This window comes from Hirundo rustica, chromosome 3 (assembly GCF_015227805.2).
Source record: "Hirundo rustica isolate bHirRus1 chromosome 3, bHirRus1.pri.v3, whole genome shotgun sequence".
Classification (NCBI taxonomy): domain Eukaryota; kingdom Metazoa; phylum Chordata; class Aves; order Passeriformes; family Hirundinidae; genus Hirundo; species Hirundo rustica.
In genome coordinates this window covers 51,598,202-51,614,864 of record NC_053452.1, presented here as the reverse complement: position 1 = coordinate 51,614,864, position 16,663 = coordinate 51,598,202, and positions in this window count along the sequence as shown.

The following is a 16,663-nucleotide window of genomic DNA, read 5'->3' as shown; positions in this document are numbered from 1 at the left end:
GAATCCTGGTGTGTCATTGCTGGCGCCAGTACAGAGTGGTCAGAGGAAGAAGGGATTTCAAGCCACCCCTGCAACCTGCAGACTTGGTTTGATAAAGCTCCTGGTGTGGCTTTCTTCTTGGGTGTCTTCACACCTTTTTTCCTGCTCTATCAAAACCTATGGCTTTAAATTGCTTTGTTATACTGGCCCACCTTTTTTATCCAGTATAGAAAGGTCAAGTATGGTTTCCCTGCACCTCAGGAGTTGAGCTGGAGCAGTGTGAGTGTATTATACAGTTGCCAAAAGACCCCATTTTTTGTTCATGTGCTGTTCTTAAGTATTTTTAAAGTGTGTATACTGTCATATGTAACTGTAAAATGCATAAATACCCCTTACCATCTCATACTAAAGCTCTCGTAAAGAAAATCACATCATAAAACATCTTCCAGCATCCTGTACTCCACAGCGCCTCAAGCCTCAATATACTGCCAGCAATGAAGTATACTCAGGACTCTGCTGGTTTCTGCCTAGTTAAACCTAAATTTATAACATCCCATTTATTCTCTGAAGTGAAAAATAAAAGGGTAATATGTGATGTGGAAAAGGCTTCTCATCTAAATCCGTAACTACTGAGGTAACACATCTGCAATTTTGTAACTATATGTATTACAGAAAGCCCTGCCAAGTGTTCTTTGTTTCAACGAATTAAGAGGTGGAAAATTTTTTAGTTAAAACTTCTTGGTAGCTAAAACTAATAAAGGCACCGGGTTTCACCTGGGTCACTTGGAGTTGGTTGGTTGGTTGGGTTTTTTTGAGCAGTCAATTCCATTCACTTTCATGCAGTGTCACCTAACTTTGATCAATAAGAGTGAGATACGGGGAGAGTATAAACGATGGGGAGAGTATATGCAACAAGGAATAATTAGACAAGAATATGTAAATACTTTTAAAAAATATCTCCTAGCTGGAAGAAAATCCAAGTGAAGTACAGTTGAGAACATAGTTTGTACAAAATGACTTGTAATTCTTCATGTAATATTATCCATTCAGGAGAAAAAAAACTTATCAGGAAGATTTTTATTATGCTTATTACTCCTAATAAAAGATGGTATCTATGCATTGTTTCAAAAATGAGTCTTAACTTTTGTTCTCTACTGAGAGTGGGGAATTGTGGAAGCCCCCAAAGCCTCCTCAGACACCACCATGGAGTACCTGAGTATGCTGGCTGAAATTTGACATCCAGCATCACAACTACATCTTTTGTTATTCTTCGGTCCTATGCTGGCTGTCTCCCAAGGCCTCATTCACAAGCACATGAGAATAGTGGACAGTGATGGACCTCTCTGTTTGCTTATGGGTTGACGGCATTTAGTGCCGACACGCACGATTTGGTGCCGTGAAGGGCTACAGCTCATTTAAACACGGACAGTAACACACGCGTGTTCACTGAATAGGAAACCAGCACAGTCCTGCTCAGTGCTTTTTCTCCAACAGATGTGCCAATCCCCTGAGGAAGCTAAAGAGAACTTAAGCAACCACCGTTTGTATTTACATTTTGCATTAGCTGGACACTGACAAAACAGGTGGGGAAAGGTGCACAAAACAAGGTTTAGGAGTGTGACTCCAACCTTGATGAGACAGAAGAGTATAATTAAAAACCAAAGAAAATCACCAGTGATCATTCCCCTTCCTCTCTCCCTTGCTGATCTTGGCAGTTTCACCACCTCCTCTCTTCCCTCTTCCTCCTCCTCCTCCCTAAAGGTGTCTGAGCAGTCTGCCGGTGACTCCTCAGGACACGGCCCCAGTCCCCATTTCCCACTGCCACTTTTCATTCCTGGGAGGGAGGAGGAATGAAGAAACTTGCTGACCCCAGCACAGCATCAGGGACTGTATCCTGGCTCCCTGCCCCAGGCCCTCACTGGAAAGGTTTTCTCTTAAAGGACAAGGTGGACGGGTGGGTGGGTATTCAACAAGCAGAAGTATCACAGGTATTAGTACTCAGGTGAAATCCTGCCTTCAGGGTACTTTCCTTCCAGTCATGCCAGGCCAGTTCAACACAGATTCCTAGAAAAACACATCCTAAACCCTGCAGCAGATAAACAGTGATAAGAAGGATAAAACTGTTTCACTGATGCCAGTGTTGTTTCCTGTGGCTTCTGCAACAGGGGTGCATGGCAAAAACAGCACGCAAAATATTATTGGTTCTGATGGAAAAGGAAGCTGAATCCAGGAGCCAAGGATGTGCCTCAATTCATTAGATTATTAACTATCAACTGCCAGATTTTCAACTAAATGGTTAAGTTACTCTACAATTTAAGGTCAAATACATTGTTAACTAAGCAAATTGTTAGATTGATTTGAGCTAAGTCACAATCAGAAAATTTGGATTTTCAAGCAAAGGAGAAGTTAGAGGAAGACTTCTCCTTAGTTCTTCATCTCTGTTAGCCAGGGTTCTTGATCCAAGTCTTGTCTATAAGAGAAAAGGACACTGCAACACTAAGAGAAGCACAATAAAGGACTTAAAGTTTCATTGTGCCCAATGGCAATGCTAAAGAAAGAGCAGGGAAGAACAGATGTCTGAAGCTTTTGGGAACATTAGGTCTGCTACAACAACAGAAATAAAGATGACTGCCAAAGGCATTTTGCTATGATTCCTGTCAAATTAAGAATTCAGGAAACATCCTCCAACAAACATGTTTTATCTAATTCAACTTCACTACTGAAAAGCAATGAAGAATTTGTGTTGAAAACAAGTGGAATGTCAAACAGCCCTACAGGTACAAACTGAAACAAAAGAAATAATGAGAACTTCCTGCTGGTAAGTTAATACGATCAATTTAATTTCTGGCGTTTCTTTCAGAGCTTGAACATCTTGGTCTTTTAAATTTTCTCTGCAAATATGTCCGTATTTCACCTGACATTTCTCAGGCACTTGCCACTTGGTCTTGAAATACATCCTGCTTAATCAATAATTCAAATGCAATCTAGTTTGCAATTGTATTTGTTGTGCATATTTTATTGTATGAACTACTGAGAAGACTGAAGTTTTGACCTCATTGACATCACTTGCAAAACATTAATTTGTTTTCTTGAGTGTGACATTTCATTATTGCAATGCAACCCCTTTATTTTATTTGTGTTCACAATCAATAATATCTCTAATACACGCTCCATTCAGCAGCTCTGTTTACTTCTGGAATAGAACACTGGTATGTGTAAAGTAAGAAACAAGAATTACAGCTGACATATCATTTCCAAAATGAAGGGCAAGTCAATGTGTGTAAGATCAGCAGAATTTGGGTCATAATTAAATAACATTTTGTTAGATGCACAACCTGGTCACATGAAAAATATTCATCTTTCCTTTTGACACATCTCATTTGTGTGACAGTTATTACTTCTTATTGGAACACTTCTCTTGGAACACTTCCTCCACAATTCTATATCCAGTGGTTTTATCCAGTGTTGTGAAGATAAACAGATTTAAGAAAAGAAAGAAACAATCAAGCTTGTGATAAGGGAAAAGGGGATTGGCCCATTTTCACTCTGTCACAGTGGAATTCAAACCATCTTGTTAGAAGGACAGTGATCTGAGCAAAGAGTTCATTCTGAAACGTATTAGAAATTCCAACCCGAGGTTTAAAAGACTGATAATAACTGGGAAAGAGAGACGGAATCAGTCAGGTCTTCCTTTATCATTTTCCACGCTGTCAAAATACTGGTTTTGCCAGAAATTTTGTTTTCAAGAAAGAAATTGTTGCTTTGGTGCAGCTCCATAGGATGTCTGGGCCTCAATTTTATTTGCAAAATTCTTCAGTGTAAAGTGCCAAAATGCAAACAAGCACCTGAATAACCTTAAGGCTGCAGATGATTCCGATGGGGCTGTCAGAGCTGTTTTCATAGATGGTTCCTTGGATAACTTGACACATTAGGGCTCATATGCCCATCTGCACACAGTGGTTAGTTCCACAAATTTCCTGCATGTGAAGCGATGCACTATTTTTTTTTTTTTTTTTTCCAATTTTGCTTTTCATTTTTCATTATCAGAGTGAAAATGTGGATATATCATCGCATTTTGCATGTGACTGCTGGGAATGAGGAAAATTTACAGGAACAACTTTCAAAATTTCAAACATGCAAAGTTTTCCTGTTTAAGATGAATGTGGTGAGATTAGATCAAAGTGTCCTCTCTTGGGCAGCTTTTATGATACATCCTTTTACTTGTGCCCTAATTTGCCCAAGCCATCTGTTTTTTTTTTGTAAAAACAGTTTTGTGAAACCTACTCTAGTATCATAATGAAAGGAAATTATATTAGGTATCCATGGAGAATCCATCATAAAGATTTTAAATTGCCCTTGGTTGTTCAAATGCAGATCAAACAGAGAGGCAGATGTTGTCTGTAGGATTTTTCCACAGAAAGTGTAAACCCAGAAGATTTAATTATTGGCTGTAGGCCTGGCTTACATGCCCAGCTCCTCATTTCTTACAAAGTAACTGATGCTCTAGAACCTTGCCCTCAGGAGAACATCAAACAAGTAAAATGCAAACATGAAAAATGAAGGGAAAATATTACATGAAGTATTAACATGAACACATCCATAGTATCAGAATTTAGTCCATAGTTGACCTCAGTGTGAATGAGGGTGGACCAAAGCTGTGTAAATCATGGTTGGGGCTGCACTTTTATTTCCATTTTTTCATCCTTAAATTTTCCCATATGGAATTCTTCTCACCTCACTTCTGTAAAGCCTTACTGCTTTTTTCATAAGCTGTCCTGATTTTACCACACCCTGTCTTGACAAGCGCCCATGTGCTTGCCAGGTTCATAACTGAAGCTTATACAAAATATTAATGCAACTAGGCTTTTATCCCTTAACCCTCCTTCTCTTCTTCTTAAATAAAAAGGCTTGAAGTAATAAAATTCTGCTGACATTAGGAAAATTAGAAGAATGGAGATTTTCTTAGGCTGTTTTAGAATTAACCTTCAAAAGAAAAGAGAAGCAAGGACTGAGGTTCAAGAGAAAACCCCAGTCCAGCACAAAAACAGTGTCCCAAAATCTACTTGAAGTCCTGACAGCAAAATGCCTTGGGGTGATTAGCAGCGAAATTACCTTTGCAGCCCCCTCCTTCATGTGAGTGAGTAATCTGTGTTGCCTTGCAGTTTTTCAGTAGCATCAACAAATCTCCTGGGCACAGGTTTCTGAATGCACCAGTATGCAGAAGGAGGAGATAACCATCATGTCTGCCTACAGTGCCCAGGGAAGGGACTTTTCCTGTGGAACCCCAAAGGACTCTATTGGCTCTCATGTGACATGGCTGGTGTCTTCATGGTGGGATGGGATGGTTGCCCACCCGAATGGAAAGTTTCCTTCTGTTTTACCCTACAGTCCCAAGCAAGTTACTAGCAAGTTGAAACTACCATTTTATTAATCTGAGAGGTTTTTGTGTGGGGGCAGTATGTTAGAGATTTGGAGACTCACAGGGGTTAGCCCAAAAATTTTGTAAATCAAGGATTCACTGTGTCAAGATTTACAACCTTCCTTAAAATACTCCCATATGTAATACGCAGAAAAAGGGAGGGAACACACACACCTACTTATGTTCGTAATTGTTAGGCCTGATGCTTTGACAACAAGAAATACTCTTTGGGTTAGTAACAGGAGGATGAGTACAAAGAGGTGAAACTTTACACTTTGCCACTATGAGTCACAGAACAGGTGAGAATCTCCTGAGTCACCAACTGCTGTCTCTGGCTATCAGAGAAAATTGCTTGTCATCGTGTTCATTATCTTATCTCTACTCTGCTTTGCCATGAATCTGTCACAGGAGGCTGATCTGAAAAACTGGCTGAGGGTCAGCCTCTGATTTTGATCCAACATGTATCACTAGCCAGACAAGAGCACCCAAACTTCTGGTGCTGCCTATGGCAATATCCAGGGGCAGCATTGTCACTTCTGAGGGACGATGCTGATTTTTCTCCAGCACGATGTCTTTTTTTAACCACAAAAACTTGCATTTTGTCTGTTCCATATCTTTCAAACCATCCTTCCCCAAGCAGCAGACTGCTTTCCAAATCTGTGCGCCTGTCTCAGCTGCTGCCTAATTTCCCGTGGTTGCCACAAAGAGTAATTACTGTCATCCCCAGTAGTGTCTTGGGCATCCTTTAAGTCTCTCCTTTCTCTTGCCCAGCCTAAAGCATAATTATTCTCAGTTGGCCATGCTGCAGCCAGATTTGGAGCACTCCTCACCCCAGCCATGTGGGCAGGCTGGAAGGGAGTTTTGCTCATCTCTGTGGCAGTGCATGCTTAAAGAGCATCAAGGCTAGCATGAGTGAGCATTGCAAAAGAACACACACACACACAAAAACACACAAACACACACACACAAAAAAAAAAAAAAAAAAAAAAGAGAAGAAGGTTAAAACAAACTTCTTTGTTCCTCCATCTGCACAGTAAAGACAAGTAAGGACACAAACAGTGTTTGCTAAAGCTGTTTTTGCAGTGGTGGACTTGAAATGACATGTTCTGCCTTCACCTCCCAAGCTCCTGAAGGCACTTGGGAACTGCGGAGCTTGCAGGAGTGAGTCCTTTAAAGGTTCAGAGAAAGTGGAAAGAATTCTCTCCTCCTGGTGAAGCAACTAAAAGCTTGCTCTGGAACTAGCAACAGGAGTGTAACTAACACAAAGAATCAAACCAGATGAGTTCTGAGGAAGAAAGGTGGCTTCAGGCATCGTAGTGGACTATCACCCCCTATATATAACATTATTTTACACAGAATATTACACAGATCATATACAGTGTACGTTTTGGAAAGGTTGGTTTGTTCTAATGTAGTAAACATTGCTACAGCTGGGGTACCAGCTTGGATTAACATTGGAAATTTGGCTTGATATTCATCAACCTCATGTCATCAAAATATCTCCAGTCTGAGCTGTGTTTGTTTGTAGCTTACGGCATAAAAAACCCCAGAAGTCTAAAATTAATTTTGCCTAAATGATTGATTCTTTAGGGAATTTTTTTTTTTTTTTTTTTTTTAGCTTACTTTCATGAACATCATCCCAAAACAAAATACCTATTTCAACTTCCTTTTCCTGGTGTATTTTTTTTCCAAATTTTAGAACAATATAATTTTGAAATGAAAAATTTGAACTTTCTTCCAAAGCACGTAAGCATGATATTTTAGGTAATTTTTTTTCTTTTTTAGTGCATGAAAATAATCATAAATTACAAATCTGAGAGTTTAAAGAGATCTGAGAAGCTGAGATCTGATTTGCTTTGTAGTGAGTAATCTATTTGCCCCAGAACTGGTCTGGTTCTATTGTAAATACAGTAGCTGCTTTGCTATTAAAAACAGTAGTACAGCTAATGTAAAGCTAATGTAATCCAAAGAGATTGTTTCAAGTCACCATCCAAACAGAAAGGCTGGCTTTCAAGATTATCAGCTGAGAGATCACAGAGGACTAAGCCAAGTTACAGATGACGGGGCTTGTATGAGGCCTCCTCCGCCTTTACTCTCTTGGTTTTGGGAGTCCCAGCCAAGTCAAACACAAACATAAAGACTTTTTGACAGCCTGTGAAAAGCGTTTTGAAGGCAGAGAAATGCCAAATAACACAGTGCCTCCGCCTTATGCTCCTGCCACTAAAAATGTGACCTGTGCTTTGCTACGGCTCTACAGGTGTTTTAGTTTTCTAATGTAAGGGTGTTTCATTTTATCTGTATTAATATAATGAATATGTAGGCTGGGCTAGCAATAAAAAAAAAAAAATGAATGAACTAACATGCAGGGGATGTTTAAAAAGGGAGTGCTTGTGTTGTCAGTCTCACAGAGCTTTATCATTGTGCTTCCTTTTTCCCCCATGGCTGTGGTAAGTAGGACTATTATACATCTCTTGCAAACAAACATATATGAATTAATATCTCTCAAAGGCAATTCCCATCAGGCTTTGGGACTGACAAAATACTATCTAGATGAAAATAGTAGGCATCTAGAACATCTACTCACATGAAATTAAGCTCAGCATGAAGCAGTTGGTCTGAGCAACAGAAAGCCTCTTTTCCAGCTTTCGGGCAGGCAGTCACAAGAGATTAAGAAATACACCGTGCTGTCCTAAGGAGCTGAATCGGCAGAAAACCCTGGGCTGAGGTGCTGGTGATGAGACATTCAGTATCAGTTCTTGGGCAGAAAATGCCCCTCGGGCTAGGGCTGGGCTGTTCCAAACCTCCTTGGCAAGGGGACAGGAGACACAGTCATCCAGCCCTTGGTGCTGGGGAGCAGCTCCTCTGCAATCGCTTGAGGGCAATGAGACAGTTGGCAGAGAAGCCATCACGGCACCAAAATTAAATTTACAGGCTGCTTTCCCATGGCTGTGCTGGGACATAGCAGGGTGCTTTATAATTATGTTTTAGGAGCCTCCGCCCTCTTGCCCTAATTTCCAATTAAAGTTGTACCCTTCCCAGGAGAGATTGCAAACGTGCTACGAAGAGGGGGAGGAGGCCAGGAAGGACCATTCTGTGTAGATCAGTAGTAGACAGCAACCTGGAGAAATTACTTCTATGCCGCAACCAGCAGCTACTCAGCCTTGTCACCTAACTAATTTTATCTTCAAGACTTACGGATGGTGTATTTAAAGCCAAAAGGAAAAATGGACAACGAGTGGAATGGAAATGTGGTGGGAACAAAAGGAGAGGGGAAAGAGATAAGGCAGCAAAGCAGTGGAAAAACGGCAGTGCTTCAGTCTGGATGCTATTCTTATTTTCAGCCAACTGTGACTGTTTAGAGTGAAGTGTTAGGCTGGATTACTAGTTTGGTTTCCTAACCATACCTAGATGTCAGACAGTGTCTTTTCCATGGGACTCCTCTCTTTACCCTTACCTCATCCTAAGTGTCCTAGATACTGCACCTGGAAACCAATGTTCAGTAATCTTGATCTTTTGAAAGGTAGAACATCAAAACTGCACAACAAACAGTATTTTAATATACTTTTTCTCTTAAGTTTTGTAGCAGTCTCTTAGTTTTTATAAACCACTGCAGGTTTATTTTTTTATATATACATATATGTATGTATGTATGTATGTATATGTATATGTATCTTTTTCAAGTGTTGGCAGCTTCTGATTCAGATTCAGAATGTGTAAGACCTACATTTTCATCTCCGAAACTTTCTTAATAGAAATTTCTTGGTAGCTTCAAATGACCAGTAAACTGCTCTGAACGCCAAAGGGCACAGAGGAAACTTGTGGTTAGGCTTGTGATGGCGGCTGGCAGCACCTGCTTTAACGAGGCAGAAAGGTGCATGTAGCTGCTAAGAACCCTCTGTTTTATCACATCTGAATAGGTCTTCCTCTCCTCATGGGTTATGTTACTCGGTCAGTAGGTTGCAGTTGTTAAAGAAACATCTCTTACCCAACACACAGGCCTTCCTCTGACATTCTCTCCTCCTCCTCCTCCTCCTCATTTGTGTCCTCATTTGCTCGCAACTCTGCAGCCTCCGTTCTTTTCATGTGGGTTTAAATTAAGGAAAGACCATAATCTCATGAGTGCCATTTAAAGTAACAACTTTGCCCATTGTAATAATAATAATAATAATTTAATATCTCCTATAGGATGTTAAAAGGATGTTTCTCTCTTCCTCTGTGCAATAAAGAGTTTCCTTTTAACTTTAGTAGTCCTTGGTCCATCAATTGTGACTAGCAGAATGTGTTATTATCAACAAATATAATTTATATAATTAGAGATTTATGGGCTTGTATTGAACCCTTGACCAGCCTGCTTCCATTTCTAGACACTGAAGTTTTCTTCTTCGTTTTTGCAGCTGATGAGAGCCTGCATGGCCACTAAAACTGAAAAAGAAAAAAAAAAAAATCATATAAAAACCTTTCCCATTGGAAATAGCAAATCTGGACAAAATAAGACTGTAGCAGTCCATTTGCAGACTTAGGCACTTAATTACAATATTCCTTTTATTCTTGTAAAACAACCAAAGCAACGCTAATGAGATTAAATATTTAATCTTATCAAAACAAAAGGATTTATGAAAATCACTTCAGTAAATCCTTCGTTTATTTTTCTAAATAAGTTTTCCTATAGATTTTTTTAGGTTTATCTCACAACAGATGGAAATATAAAAACATTAAAACATAAATAGTAGAAAAGAAATTTCTTCACTGTTAATAAAGGGAATTTTTAGGGATCAGTTTTATGGAAGTTTTCATTCTGGTGAATAATCATGACTTAGTTTTTTCATTAAGAAACTTCTGTACAGGAAAAACAAAAGTGAGTAAATGTGGAAAAGAGAAATGTTCTTGCAGTTACATGTAATGAAATAAAAAGGTGGAAGAAATGTCCATCCTGGAGGGACAGTGAATATCCCGTCCATTTGAAGAGTGAGGACCAAACTTTGAGCTCTGTCTGTGGGGCTGCAGCCTCTGTGTAGGTCAGACACTGCCTCAAAGCCAAGCCGTGCTCAGCACCATCCTCACTGCTTGCACCTGGCACATCGGACTCCTTAGGTCTGTATGAGGAAAAGCCTTGGGACAAGGCTGTGGGGGACACACAGCTGGATCCAGGGACAAAGCTGAATCTGGCTCCGCCTCTTTCTTTGGAGTGGGAGGTGTTGCAACACGACCAGCTTATGACCGACGCAGCTGCTGTTGCTGAAGATAATATGTTGTGAAGTACTGGCTTCTTCTTCAGTCCAGGGTGGCATCCGTGGCGTTTCCTTTGCTCCCTGTGTAGTACAAGACGGATTACAAGCAAAGGGAAGACTATTAATTGTACAATTAGCAAATGATATATGTTGAAATGTTACTAATTTACTAACAGCTTTTATAGCAGCACAAACAAGGAGTCATTTCTCACATAAAACACAAAGTTTTTGCTCATAGCTCTTCAGCAGTTATTAATGTTAACACTTTTTCAAGCTAGCCTGGACTAAAAAGTGGACTGAGTAAGTGGACTTAGCTGGTCTAACTGGAAATCTTTCAGCCATCAATCAAGAAAGATGTGAGAGCAAAGGACAAATGCACACTCTCTAGACAAGAATCATTCCAGTTTCAAATAGTTAATATTAAACCACATTTTTATCTGCTCTTGTCTCATTACATTTGAAGTCCTCTGAGAGCAGAAACTCAAGACAACTTGTCCTTCCAAAAATGACTTTTGCTAGGTATCCTAGTGAAGAAAACCATGAAACACACAGAAATTACTAAAAAGATCAGGAGTTACTTAAAAAAAAAAAAAAAAACAACACAAAACAAACAAACAAACAAACAAAAACCACAAAAAAACCCACACCACACATTTATTTTCCCCCAGAAAATGCAGAGTGACTGTGACTGGTCAAGTTAGTAAATGAATTACAGAAGAAGTGAGTGATGCTGATAAGGAGGACATCCTGAGAGTCTTTTGTAAGAAAAATGTGACAGTGAGGGAGCAGCTCAAGAAGAGTTTGAAATGGCAGCTAATCCTGATGTGAAATGCCAAAATTCCAAGTATCACAAAGGTTTGCTCTTAATGTTATTTTTTCAGTTGCATCTTGCAGCAGCTTGTAATTCTTGTGGGTGTACTGTGGGGAAAGATTTTAGTGAGCTGAATGTGCAACCTGGGCTTTCAGTGTTACAGTTTGCTTCAGGAAAGCCATCATCTTTCACCAGTTTATTGTGGTGAGGTTTTAGGAGGAAAGGGGACCTATGGAGGCTTGACCTTAGCTCTTATTTTATTGAGTGGGAACCTCAATTCTGCCTATGCAAGGATATGAGGGAAAAACAGAAAACTATGTCCAATAACAGTGCTGGAATCCTCCACTGCCACTTAACTCCTCCAAACATGTGTTTCTATGTAAAATAGGGATAGCCACATTTTGCAGAGTCGTTAAAAGGATGGATATTTGAAAGGTACACTGAAACTGTGGATGGTTTTGAATTTTACTGACTTCTAAACCTGGCAAACAACCTGAGCCTGTTGTTCCCCAGGATGCCACCGCAGCCACTCCTCAAACGCAACACCCAAGGCAACAAAACCAACACCCTGATCTGAAAAGAAAGGAAGAAGCTGCTTTACTTCCTCTTAGTCCTCTCTGTCCTCTCATCCCAATTTTCTTACGTCAGACACCAACTGAAGCAGGTGAAGCAATACTGCCGTTTATGTCCTTTCCCATGTTTTAGAGAGAGCAATTGTGACAGCTGAAAATAACTTCATTATTATGCATATTCATAATAGCAAGAGTATTTTCAACATTTCAACTTTTCTAGATGATTCTGAGCAGCCTGAAAACTGGTTCTAGCAGAAACCAGCACCACTTCTTTTTGCAGACCTGGTTAAAAGTTCAAGCTCTTTATGCTGGAGAGGTCGAAGCCTACCCCTCCGTGATCAGCAGCAGTGGTGCAGTACCCCAGGGATGCCAGAATAACAATCCTTGTGGCATTAGCAGGGGTAGTGTTGTCATCTTCCCCTCCCAGTTTATGGCACAGCAGTGATTCCCCTGGCTGCCTTGGAAGTTGTGGCGTGGCGGATGTTGGTTTGTTCTGGTAACTGAGCAACACATTGCTGCTGCATGGGGGGATGATGAATCATGAGGGTGTTGTTCAGACTTAGCAGAGTTTGGATTGGGGAAAGCACTAAACAAGGAAGTCTAACAAATCCAAGAAAACACAAGTGTTGTTGTCCATGTCAGGGACCAGCCTGTGCAATAAACTACAGTCTGTTCACAGGAAAAATCCCCTGGCTTCACAGCCAGAGGCACCAGGTAGCCAGGTAGTGACCAGAAAACAAATTATATGTTGTGTGTGTGTGTGGAGGTGAACATAGAGAGACAGGATCCAGCCAACAGCTTTTGGCAGAACACTGTCTTTAATGGATTTTAGGGCTTCTGCAAGAATTAGAAGCTTTGAAATTTAATACCAATTTGAGAAACATATGCAGATTTAAAGAATGGATTATTTTAATATTTTTTCTTTTAATCTTAAAACAGATTCATGAGAGTTTGATATTCCACAGTAAGCATTATGCAAATATTCCTACTCCCTGCTAATAAACAGGAAATAATGAATGGTGGGGCTGTCTCAGTTACACCAACTTGGTAAGTCTGGTAAATAAACAAGCAAACCAACCCATGAAATGCAATTTTGGAGTGATTATGTGTGTAAATCTACAAATTCAATAATGGGAAGCTGTGCAAATAGCAATACATTTGGTTTGGGTTAGGGTTATATGTGAGCTGTGGCAAACCTCTTTACCATGAAGCCTCCAGACAAGAACGTAAAAGTAGCTGACTGAAAACTTGTCCTTTACACCACGTATCTCATGGGGCTGTATCTCAAACCACTAATTTTATTGTTCCTTTTTAAACATAAATCAACCTTTACTGAGTTTGAGTCCAGACATTTAGCAATCCCTGTTCTAAATTGGGCTTGCTTGAACCATAAGGATTTCTGTTCATATCACAAGCTCTCTATTTCGCTAATGTTCTCATTTGTCAGTATTAGAATACTTTGCATCATAAAAATGAGATGAGACTAGAGCCCTTGCTTTCCCAGAACCTGGCAGTGGTTGTGACAGTCTTTCAAAGCTGCAGAGAAGAATTTCCTTCCAATTAAAACTTTCTTCTTACTCCCTTCTCTAGTTGTCATTTCCTCCTGCCATGGCTTATACCACACTGATCTGCCTGCAGAGTGACTTGTCTTAGTGTTCCCTACCTTGTTTCAAACACAGTCAGTTGAAATATTTCAAACTTTTTTTCCACCAAGTCTTTAATTTCCTCTGACTTAATTTCCTCTGAATTAGCTTTGTTGATTTACAGTGACATGAATTAGAAAATGCTTTTGCAATTGTGATTTTAACAGGAGAGCTGTGAAAGAAAAAAGTAGTTGAGAATCACTTTTTCTACTGTCACTGGACCCCTGTCATTGCATTATGATGTGCATCTCTGAAAGCTTCTCTAGCTGGGCCCTACCATGTTTTCATCAGGGTCTTTGGCAAGCCCTTCTTTAGGAATATGTGATTGTGATTATATTTTTCAAACTAGACTTAATTCTTTATCTGTTCCCTTCAAATTCCCACAGACCTCCTTTAGAAACACATCTAAAAAGTGACAACATAAAGCAATTCTCTGTAGCCCACACATGCAGCTCATTCTTCATTAATGCTTTCTCTGGTTTCAAAGCAAAAATCCACTGCACACCGGGGAAAAAAAAAAGAGATATCAGAGCACATAAGTGGTCAAGGTATTTTCAAGTGGACATGTAAATTATCTACGGGAGCTTAGGGTCTTCTCGCTTTATCAGCCTTTATAATAGATAACCCAAACTAACAAAGCAAAAACAGGATCTTTTGTCTATATTAATATTCTAACTTATATCTTGAGTACAACAGATCTGTATTTGGTTTGGGCACTCTATCATTCTAAGAAAAATTCTCCTTTGATGCAGAGAGCCAAAATTGTTTTCCATAAGTCCCAAAACCACAAATGCAGTTAATTGATTGGCTCTCTCAGGATGAAGGACTTGACTGAGCTGAAGCAGCCTCCCCACCTTTCTCCTTTCTAAAATCAGGAGCTGGAGCACACTACCAAAGCAGTGTTAGGGAAGATCACATCATTGCTTCTTATGCTGTACCTGCTGGTAAACAAAGGCAGGATTGTGTCTTCCTCCACCACGGTCAGTTGGGTGCATTTCATGTGAAATAAGTGTGAGGAAACACAAAAATAGGGGAAGTTAGGAAGAGACCTTTGACATAGATCCGAAATAAAAATTTAGGTGCAGTGCAGCCTCCTTTGACAGTCAATAACTTTCTAGTCAGCAGAATCTGAGGAAAACCATTTCTCCTGAGGGGCGAGCCCTGATTGAGCAACTTTGGCATAGATACCTGCGAGAGGTTGACCAATCTATATACCTGTCTCATTTTCTCTTAATTCATGTATCAATGTTAGTGATCTCAGATTTCAAGGCTGTAAGGGACTTACCACTATGATCTTGCCTCTTGCATGACACAACAAATAATGTTATTTTTTATTGAGTAAAATGTCAATACTGCCAAACTCAGCCTTTATAGTGAGATCACTTTTCCAACTTTCTAAATGCTTACTCTTTTGAAGAATTAATAGGACAAAATAAAACAAAACCAAGCAAATCCTCTTTGCTTTTTCTAATCCCTGGATCATCTTAAAGTGGGAAGAAAATGCTGCTCAGACTTCACAATTTTTTTTCCATACTGCTGAGTTGGGATCAGCTTGAGATTGAGTTCTCATAGAGATCTGGGCCTTACGATCCAATGCTTTGCTGAGACCTCTTGACCCAGAGAAGGCTGCATAGGCCTGGGATTTCCTCTCCTGGAACAAGCTGGGGGTGATACTCTGAGGATCAGGAATTGCCAGGAAGGAGGGATGAGTCTCCATTTATTCTGCAGGGAAGGGGCTCAGTCGTTAACCTCCAGCAGACCTTGGGCACAGAAGGCCTGTAAAACAGAGGAAGAAATGAAAAGATTTGGTTTCAGTGTCTTCACTTGGAAAATTTTAACAAGTCACTTATCCTCCATTGTCTAAAGTCATAAGCCGTAAGACTGAAATAAATTTAGTCGTAAGCTGGAAGACTGAAATAAATTTTTTCTCTAGGAGATGAAAAGGCTGAACTCAATGGGGTGTAAAGCAAAGAACTGAAACCTTCTTGCTTGAATTTCTAGGCTTGTATCCCTGAGAGCTGGTGACATTGCTGGATTCTAGCACAGCCATCTCTACAGTGCTGCCCAGCAGCTGAGGAAGCCTACTTCAACCAGGCTGCCAGGAAGCACAGCAGTGCTGACTCCTGTGGGTTAGCAAGTAAATGATTCTGCATTTGTGGCCCCTGCAGCTTCTCGCCGGCCTCTTTCCAGTGAAAGCGAATTGTAAAATCCCCTCTGACTTCATTTGATGGATGGCAGCTCAATGGTTCATTAAAATCTCCTTCTCTAGAGATGACGTGATCCTGCTTTCTGCAGCCAGAGCTCCATAATGCAACTGAAATTAATCCTGCAGCCACAGACACAGCACAGGAGCTCTTTGCTTTGGTGCTTTGCTTTACATCCCATTAAACTTAACCAGTCTTATGGATGGAATTTCCCATTCATTCCACCAAAAAAAAATTCCTCAAAACCCACTCAAACCCCTTGCCATAGACATTGCAGTTAGTAGGGGAGAGTATACATGAGAGATAGAATGAAGTGCACCATTCGGAAAGGCTACCAATACTTACTGGCACTGCTACCACCTGACAGCGGTACGAGAAACCTCCAGGTACAAACTTGTTATTAGAAATGCCTACAAGCCAACCTTCTTCAGCTATAGCAGACTACCAACAGACCTAGTCCACTCTCTGTTGATTTTTCTTTTATGGCACAAAATAGTCCAAAGACAGGGTTTCAATGCACTTTTCACTAGGAAGACTCGCAAGTTCAGCTCCAGCTTACCACACTCTGGAATTCTTTGAAATTTATCCTAAACAAATCCAGGTAAACAATAATTAGCTGTGCTCGGGTGTGGGTCTTAATCAGAAGGCACAAAGGATTAATATTTATTAATCCTCTTGTACCAGGCAATTTTATCATTCTGGTAGAAAAGTTCTAGGACTTTCAATGGCTCTCCTAAAAATATCTCACAAGAATCTCAAGGATCTTACCCTTTCGAAACTGCTCTGGAAGAGGCAGTCTGCTTTCTA